This window comes from Hyalella azteca, unplaced genomic scaffold (assembly GCF_000764305.2).
Source record: "Hyalella azteca isolate HAZT.00-mixed unplaced genomic scaffold, Hazt_2.0.2 contig13201, whole genome shotgun sequence".
Lineage (NCBI taxonomy): Eukaryota > Metazoa > Arthropoda > Malacostraca > Amphipoda > Hyalellidae > Hyalella > Hyalella azteca.
In genome coordinates this window covers 140,737-150,746 of record NW_025943130.1, presented here as the reverse complement: position 1 = coordinate 150,746, position 10,010 = coordinate 140,737, and the positions used below count along the sequence as shown (strand labels likewise).

General features: G+C 36.4%; 1 long non-coding RNA gene across 1 annotated transcript; it reads right to left on the bottom strand.

Annotated features, from left to right (window-relative positions):
• Positions 1 to 3,291: 3,291 nt before the first annotated feature.
• On the bottom strand, positions 3,292 to 9,509 carry LOC108682522. The gene is made up of 2 exons (XR_001931575.2): positions 9,389 to 9,509; positions 3,292 to 3,732 (listed from the first exon to the last, which is right to left on the bottom strand). It is a non-coding gene; the product is annotated as an uncharacterized LOC108682522 (long non-coding RNA).
• Positions 9,510 to 10,010: the final 501 nt, after the last annotated feature.

Genomic DNA, 10,010 nt, shown 5'->3' with positions numbered 1-10,010 from the left:
AAATTTTCTTAATTAAAAGCTTAATAGCTCTTAATTAAAAGCCTAAATAAGTAGTGTTCAATATTCAATAGTGTTCTAATTCCAAGCTGTGTTGCTTGTATTCCAATACAGCTCACACAGCGATTGGAATTTGAACACAAGAGTGTTGTAATTACAAATTAGTAGAGTTTGAAGCACAGCCGGAATTAGTCTCACCACAAAATGCCAAATTTAGTCACACACAGTGTCGCACTGTGTTGGAATATATGGATTTGGTAGGTTTGCATTCTAAAGGCTTTTAAATGAATATGGAAACATTTTGTGACGTTTCATTGTTGCTGGCGCATAGTGCAGTGTTTGGAGAGTGACGTAAAGCAAACAGAACTTGTGTTGCGCATATGATTTTAGCCATTCATTTTTTGCTACGTCCTTAAAGTGTTGGAATATACCGCATTTACCCTAGATTTTTCTTGAAAATATTGAAGTTAATGCCATTATGCCACTATTTTTAATATTGCAATATTTGAATTAGTTTTGCTGCTAGGCCTATAACATTTTTACATCATGGCAGAGCGCAGGCCACAGAGGACGGTTTCAACTTTCAATTCACCCCACCCAATGGCACCCATCCCTTATTAGTAAGTTATTACCCTATTCGAACTTTGAAGGTATGTCTAATTTTCCTGTATATTAGATACTCAACTGGCCACAATCACATATTTGTTTGTTCAAAGCTCTGCTATGCATAATATAATGATATGCCATCAATTTTATCAAATTTTTTGTGATAAACCTGCAAGCTGCAATTATGCTATAAATCAATTAGGTACCCGTACGGCCGTACCAGGCGTACCTTACCTTTAGTCCTTGACCATACCTATATAGCTATATTGTTATTTTAATTTAAAGCTGCAATTAGAAGATTTAGAACTTAGCCAAATTCAGGAAAATAAAGCTAGAAACAATTGGAAATTTAAAATTTTATATTCTATATCAATCTGAATTTAAAATACAAATACTATTAGGAACTCTAACAATCACTCAACAATGTAGGTAGCTAAACTGGAAAGTGAGTATTATTGAAAACTTTTTGGTAGGTATTTCAGCAATTAAAACGCAATTTCCTTCTGGCATATTGAACACAGGCTAGATGATACGGGTATTGGTTACTATTGGGTAAAATTGTCATCAGGCTCCTACATTGACTGACTGCGTGACAGGCCAGACAGGGTGAGTGTTAATCTAGTACAACGGTCACTACAACCTAAATCAGTAAATGTCCAGTAAATTCTAGTCTCTAAGTACCTAGTAAATTTACTCACCTACTTCCTCGTTGAAACGCTTTAGTTTAGCTTTTGAAAACATCTTTATAGAAACATCAATCGACAATCGGTACTATAACCCGGCGCACGATTGAACATATGACATTGAAATTTATTTTTCAATTCCTAACCCGGCCCTAGCGTCACTCAGCTGCTCCGAAGTCCGAACCAATTTGAAAGCAGGTTCTGAATGCGCGCGCAGATACTAGGTTCGAATTCGCTATGAAACCGCTAGACAAGCTGCTTTTTCGTTTTGCCGATGCCTTTATTTACGGTAACCAGCTTTCACATATTATTTTGCCTTTTTTTCATTCCATTCATGATAAAATAATATTACTAAATTAAAGGTAATTTTGCGGCCTTTGATTGCCAACAACTTGATATTTTTATGGCCAGACTAATTTTGCGAGTGAAATCTTGCATCATTGCCTTTCTTACATCGTGAATTACTTTTTAGCCCATTCATATTTAATGCTTATATTACCCATTAAAATGAAAAACCCGAATTTTAAAGGAGCACTGTTCATTTATGAAAACTTTTTATTTTTTTCTGAAATTCTCAAGCTAGAATTAAGAGATTCATGCAAATTTGTTATAACTGTTTCTAATTTTTAATAAAATTGCATTAATGTATAGATATTGTTATTAAATGATCGGGCAGTGTGGCCCAGAGACAATTGTCCAGTGTACCAGGATTGAAGCAGAAGCAGATATAGGTGCGGGTTGGTTGGTTGATAGGTGCGAGCCCCTAATTATCTGCCATTTTTCTGCGATCTCATGAATCTGCGACAGGCCTACGGCCTAGTAAATGCCGAGTCTGCTATATTATTGTCATATATAAATATCTATTATTTGCAATGAATAACCAGTGGGTTGTATCTAGATTTTCGACTTGCTTAGGTGAATTGTGCATAATACGATAGATTTAGCAATGCCATTTGAAATTTTAAATCAACATTTAATGCTACATAAACTGTTTAAAAGTTATTGATTTATGTTTATCTCAAAAATCCCGTCCTAATAAAGACGCATCGAAAGAATTCTATGTGTATATAGTTTTCTACACTAGCATTTTGAAAATTGAATCCATCATAACCTAATGCACAATTGATACACTAAACCAAATGCAACTAAGCACGTCAAACGTGGATTTCCAAATTATATTTGAAAATAAGAGTAAATTTTTGAGAACATTTACTGTAATCTTATTTCGTTGCATATCCTCATATACTTTAATTTCTATATATTTACAATTAAAATTGTATGAGTATATTTCCCTTGCCAATAACATTTCATCAACTATTTCATTCGCATCGTGCAGTTAGCATCAAATTGTGTCAGACGGGCTTACTATTTGAAATGATATCATGTCATTAGATTACATATTTAATTAACTATTGTCTTCAGGTAGCGTCTGCAAGGATATTAGATGGCTAACGCGGGATATCCAGGGCGCTCACTAATCATGTGACTGCTGCCAGTGTTGGAGGGAGTCGCTATGAAATGCCTGTCCAATGTCCATGGCAGTTAGTTAATTCTTTTTTTAGCCTAATGCAGTCTTGTAGAATTGTATGTTTTATTCATTTATCTGCACTATTCTTGCGCTCACCACGCGAGTGCTTCGAGCTCGTATTCAATTTTCTGTCGTTATTGTGTAGATTTTACTGTATAAGTAATCGCAACTTTGTTCCGTCGACACGATCGAATTCAACTAATGTAGACTGCTGTTTTATTATTGAAGTTCAATATTATTAAACTGTAATCATTGAACTTCAATAAATTATTGAACTACTTGGAGCGCAGCATACAAGAATGCCGAAACTTTTTCTAAAATATTTGAAGCGCGGCGTTTTTGAGGAAGCGGAGCACAACCTAATTTTTATTTGTGACCTAGAATGATAATAATCCAATGAGCAAACGATTTTAATTCAAACCGTTTCCATAAGATTAAGTTAGACTACGGTAAGTAAGGCAATGAAATTATTTTAAATTGTGTTTAAATTAATATATTTTCGTATAATTGACAGAAAAGTTAATTTACCAGATATCTGCAATTGAGAAAAGCCAAGACTATACCAAACTTCACAGTGCTGTCACTTTACAGTGTTCATACTAACCAGAAAGGGGCAAAACACATAGTTCAAATTTTCGGTAACTTAATTAGCTTTTATCTTCTCTAAATAATTCGGCGCGCGTTCCTCCATCTAGGCCGTCGGAAATTCACTTGAGGCCTTTAATTGTGAATCTGGATTTCAGAAGAGAGAAATTCACGGGACCCGAGCACCTCGAGCGTGTCGTGCAGCTCACGGGAACGTAGGATGCCCCGAGCGTCGAAGAATTCTCTGGAGTCAAGAATTTCTTGAGTGTCGAATACTTCCCGACTTTCTGGTCGAACGAAGAAACGAGGACCTGGAGAACCACCGGCTGATGCCTGCGAAGTACAAAATTAAGCAATAACTTATTGAGTTAAAAGCTGAGTTCATAACTCAGCAGACGACTGAACAAAACGAGTGGGTGAGCGTGTTGGCTCAACTCGGGGAAACTCAACATAGATTTTAGAACTCAATCAATCGTAAAGCATCTGATATAATATTTTATTGTTAGACACAATAAACACAGATAACAAATTCCAACAGTCAATTGCAGCAAGTTCATGGCACATTATTATATGAAGTAAATTCGATATTTCCTACACATATGATATTGAACAGTCTAGTGCGTTTACAAGACTTTATAAATTCGTTCGAAATTTTTAATGCACAAATTTCATATTTTCAGGCTAACATAGTAATTTTTGACTAGAAGACTTTTTAAACGTCGTAAAACAACTATCAGTTAGCTGATACACATGCGTTGGTTATGTATTTGTCATGTATCATTGAGAGCGTAGCCTGTGTCGCAGCCACAGAGCCACATATCAGTGTTAACAAACATATGTAAACCTTATAGCTCAAAACAATGCAAGACTTCAAACAGAAATACGTTCAGACAATATTAAATTTCTTCATTAATTCTTAAGATTTTAAAAGTAAGTTTAAAGCTATAACGCAGTCATCTAAACTTGCATGTTTTGTAATTTTTTCTCTTTAAGGTTGTATAAACGAATTTGCGGCATTCCCCAGACCAACAAAATAAGGTCTCTTATTAAACGTAAATTTTTGGAGTACGCGTATTTTGTGAGAGATGAGCCCTTGATTAATACGAGGTCAGTGTAAGTCATGCCCTTACAGACCTCGTACACGCAGTCATGTAAGTCATGCCCTTCAATTTCTTAAAAATAAACCTTGCCAAATTTTGTGTAAAGATATTTTTCATACTCGAGTTACGTTTTATTAATGCACGATGCGAAACATTTGCTGAATTAAAGCAGGTCTGACGCAAGTATAATTGCAGGGAAGTTACATGACCATGATTTCATGACGAGCGCTCCATATGTGTTGTATTGTTTTGCAGGATTAGTACGCTCTATAATTTAAATTGTGAGAAGAAAATCTCGAAGTACAAGTTGAGTCTATTTGTAGAAAATCTTTAAATAACTAACGCATTTATTTTGTATCATTTGAACACGTACAGTATATGCTGACGAAAAGGAGCGTGTATATAACATGAGCACGCAATGTGCCGACAAAATATTTCATTATAAATGTAAAGATAAATAGCTAAAATACAATGCTAAAAAAGGTGAAAAAATTAGAATTAAACATGTTGCACGAACAATGTTTCAATATTATTCACGACAAATTTGTTAAAACCTAATTTAAAATCCCTTCATAACTTTTCTCTTAGATGCGATAGCGCATAACGTGAAATATAACAGTAAATTTTAGTTTGAATGATATAAAGACTGTCCCAATTTTTTGAAAAAGGCCTGTCTAAATTCTACACCGACATTTTTCAGCATAACGTGCAGCGGCGCGGCTAACTTTCCCGCGGTCGTAGCGCGCACGCGGAAAGGTAAGAGGACCTGGCATGGCGACCTTGCGGTTAGCTGCTACACGACCTAAGTAGATGTCTGCGCCGCCTGAACTTAAAAGGTTAACTGTAGCACATGTATGCTGAACTTTCTCTTCTTATTGAATTTATGGCTTACTTCTATTCTAACAACAAATTTCCAATTAACGAACTGAAATAATATCCAAGTTTGATTTTGAATAACTACTATTGTGGGAATCACACTCTGAAACAGGGTTGTTGCAGATAACGATAAAATTAGACGCTCCAGCCTGCACCTTATCAGCTCGGTAACAGCGCAAGGCCTCAAGATACATTTGTCCATTTGGAATGTGAGGTCAGGGTGAGGAGGGTAAGGTAGACTGCTTACTAATGCGTATTAAGTGGAAGGCCTCGCCATACTTCATATAATGATCAACATGGATAACTCTTCAGTCCTTCATAATTCTTCAACGGTTGAGAAAGTTATGCAAAAAAATTAATTAATCGACGTTGAAGGAAAACGTGTTTCGACCAGAGCACTAAAGCGCAAACTCTGGTCAATAACTAAATACATTGGGTTCTTGTAACTGATGAGAATGAATATTGTGGGTGTGGATGATAAGTTCAACTCTTGTTCTCTTCTAATCTTCATATATAACAAGACTGAAATAAATTTAGGTTCAAATTCAGCATTTGCATTTAGATTTACTTAAATATTCGTGTAACCTCAAGCATGCGGCGATCATATGTGTTCTCTTCTGTCTGCAATATAAACCTTTGATCGTAATTTGACTGAGTAGAAAATATGTGTGCACAAAAAAAGGTCGCGAATTAGCGGCAATTGTATAGGTTAATTTTATGCAGCATCAAAGCAAATATATACAAATGCAAATGGCACTCGACAACAAAGCTTACACATCACTCAATGTGATAAAGATCTAGATTTCTTCATGCATCGACAACGACTAAAGCCTAAAAAAGAATTTCTCTTTATGAACCCCCCCCTTGCATGATGAAACACTCACTCAAAATGAGCAACAAAAAATTGTGAGTTCAGGTGTGCGACTATCACTTTCTTTTCACGTTCAAGGTTTGCGCGGGTGTAGAAGGCTAATCATTTTTCAACTTGGATATCGCGTGATTGCCTTCTCGGTACGTGGGATCATTGAAGGCATGCTTTTGTCGAGTGAGAGCCCCGCTGCCGCGACGTAGGCAACCGCTTAACTGCCAGGCGCGAGGTCGGGGCATCGATCAGCCACACCCTGCGCAGCGTGCACAATGTGAGCAACCGCGTGTGCTACGCGTTCCAGTCATAGCAATTGCTGGGATAATAATACCCAATTGTTGTCTTGGGGTTGACTTTATGGAGTCAATGAATCTGTAATTGATAAATTAGCTCACAATTATTATAAATCTTTATGGAGACAGGAGTCATTCAAGTATATTTTGCTGAATTTGATTTGTGAAAAAGAATTTTTGCTGTGCAGCGTAGCAGTGATGCTATGTAGTTGTTGCAGATCACGATGATTATCGCGTGTTCATTCATCTGGGCCGTCGGAAATTCACTTGAGGCCTTTAACTGAAAACATGAATTTCAGACGAGAAAAATTCACGGGATAGTAATTTAAAAAAAAATTTAATTTGCCGTATGATATAATTTTTGATGAAAATTTGTACAATTTAACGAAACAAAATCAATTATGTATGAAAGAAAATTCATTATTGGCCATAATGATGCCGCAATAGTTTTAACATGATGAATTAATTTTGATTTGCCAAGTTTTCAAAAGTCATTCCGGACTTACTCGACAATAAAGAATCTATAATGGCAGCAGACTCAGCGGTAAATAAAATACTTAAAAAAACTTTAAAAAAAAACACGTTTTTCTTGTGAACTAAAAAGTAGAAAATGAATTATGGCTCGCCCCAAAAAACGTGGGTCGGGCTGTACGTTCACCATCAAATTTCCAAAATTCGTGTGTTGTGTGCTTCATAAATCTGCCCGAAACACGTTTTTTGGGGCGAGCCATAATTCATTTTCTACTTTTTAGTTCACAAGAAAAACGTGTTTTTTTTTAAAGTTTTTTTAAGTATTTTATTTTCTCCTTTTTAGTCCGTTGCTACACATGAAAAACGTTGTTGCGAGCCAATTTACTTGACTTGGCGTACGTATCGATGATACGTACGATGATAATTTTATTTCAGTTGGCCACGCAAATGCACGAAAGAAAATTTTTTCGAAGTTCTGTAGAAAATTGTATTCGAGGGGATACATTGTTTTTCCTGTATTCCATTTCATACATTTAATTGAATAAATACGCCTGGAAACGTGCAACAAATTATTGATTATTGTATTGTCATCGGGAGCTGAGCTTCCCTAAAAGTTTCAGAGCGCTAGCTAGCGGGAAAGTTGGTGAAATATCGATTGCAAGATTTGATCATCACAGACAGACGGACACGAAAGCGAGCTAAGAAAAACGTGGTAAAATAGTGGCAAGATCGTATCCATGAATCAGATCACACTTACAGATCATCTCCTATCCCCATAATGACGCCCACTGAACTTTTACTTTTCAATTAATTTAATTTTCGCACAAGTTTTCATCATGATGTCTGGTACAGGGCTGCACCAATCGTTGACTTCTGCGTTGTTTTACGTTTCATAAACCTGTATATTTATTTCTTAAGCTTTTCCATTCCAAGAAAATTGCTATGATTTGATTTTGCTCAGTGATAGGTACAATTTCACTTGAAAGTTTCATTCTTGTCTCAGGAATTTACAGCGTGATATAAACATCCCATTCCTCGCACATGTCGTGTTCCAGACACGCTCTGGACTCGCAGCACTTATGTAGTCACGACCACCTGATACAATGACGCTGATGTCTTACAAAATAATTGGTAGCGACATGCGCAAATTCGCCATCCGTGTAAAACGTTAGACGCAAACCTGCTTTGCATGCTTGGCGGCTTGAAAGTGAAGTGAAATGTGCGAAAGGTTTTAAATCTCACTCGTTTATTTTATTGTTACACTACAGGTTGTGAAATAACTCGCACTGATACTGCGACCGAAAATAAGCAGTAACTTGGTTCTAAGACATATTTGTAAAAGTCTAATGGATTTAGATAAAAATCTCTAATCAATGCGGAAAATTATGAAAGATTACTTTAAGATTCAAAATCCAGATCCTTCAAAGTAATTTTCGGATGCACAACGATTCATTGTTGTTAGATTTTGACCGAGCTAAAATTCCTTTTGGCACAAAATATGAACGTTTAGATTTCTTTATGCTCGCAAAAGCATTAATTTGCTCAATTAATGAACCACTTTAACTTTTACTAATAAATCTAATCACCGTTTCAATCGAGTACTTCTACGGTACGACATTTTGTACAACAATCGCAATTGTAAATTATCGATTACTTAAGTTTTTTACGTTATATTCACTTACCCAAATGCCAATTACAATTTATAAGCATAGTCATTTTGTCATCAGTTATTGCCTAAGCTTGAGCCCTAGTCGGTATACAGGACACAAGAAAGCCTTCAAAGGAGAAAATCCTATGACCCTGTAACGCAAGCGACATTCAGTGCGTTATCCTTCTCACCGTGAACTGTGGCATTTGCATACGCAAGTGGACACTCCTTGCCGCTTGGCATGGTATTTAGCATGAATATACGCTTGTTTTCATTTCGTATGAAATCTTAATATTAGGAGTTTGAGAATATAGGAGTTGGATTACATGTATCCCTACAATGCCTGAATTGAGGTGCATTGAATGTAAGAGTGCCGGCATTAATTGAAACTCTCCTTATCCGCCATAATGTAGCACATTTACTCATGTGTGAATAAAATCATCTTGATTTATTAAAACCAAGGCAAACGTCATTTTACGCAAACTCTGATACGTGATTATATCAGAGACTTTTTTTAGACAGTAATTTGTGTTACAAAAAAAAACCATAACAGAAGAGTCATTCCATTTTCACATGTTTGAGTTTTGTACCACCATTTTCTTAGACTGGAAGACTAAAATTATCCTCGTAAGAAAAATGTTTAAGGACTTTGCAAGAGACAATTAAAGACCCGTTATCAATAGCACGAAACAATTATTATCCAAAAACATAAATCATGCAGGATTGTAGATCATACCTGTAAGTTCCGGACACTTTGCAGGGGCAGAGGTATTCCAACAGTTTGATCTAAGGACGAGATAGAAGTTCTGAAGGATGGCAATCCTGGACGAAGATTTCCACGAGTTGAAGTATCGGGTGAACTGTCGATCCTTGGAAACTGTTTGACTGAACAGCGCTGTTTGCAGGGCTGAATGTAGATCCTGAGAATGATGTTGGTATTGAAACGCCGACGTTTTGACCAAAATTTGAAGGGGACGACTGAGCCAGTAGGTTGTTTACTGTCGCCGGACCAACGGGCTGAGGAAAAGAATCACTCGTTGAAGGGCAATCTCACCAAAAACCCAATGTACATCACACAGTTTTTTAAAATAAAATCGTAAATTAGGACGGGCTTTCTCTATAAAATTCGTGCAAATTTGGTGCTGGAGGAATAATGGAGTAAATTTTCAGTGGATATCGTAAAATCTGTACTACTTGCCTGCGCTCGCGTGGCTGACAGAGGTCGACCGGATTGTCCGACGTTCGATGAAGTCGCCTGCTAAAGGAATCATGAATAAAGATTTTAAAATTTTGAATCAGTAACTCTCAGTATCATAAATGGCTCCTCAAATTCGTTTTAAGGCTTCAAGTATTTATTT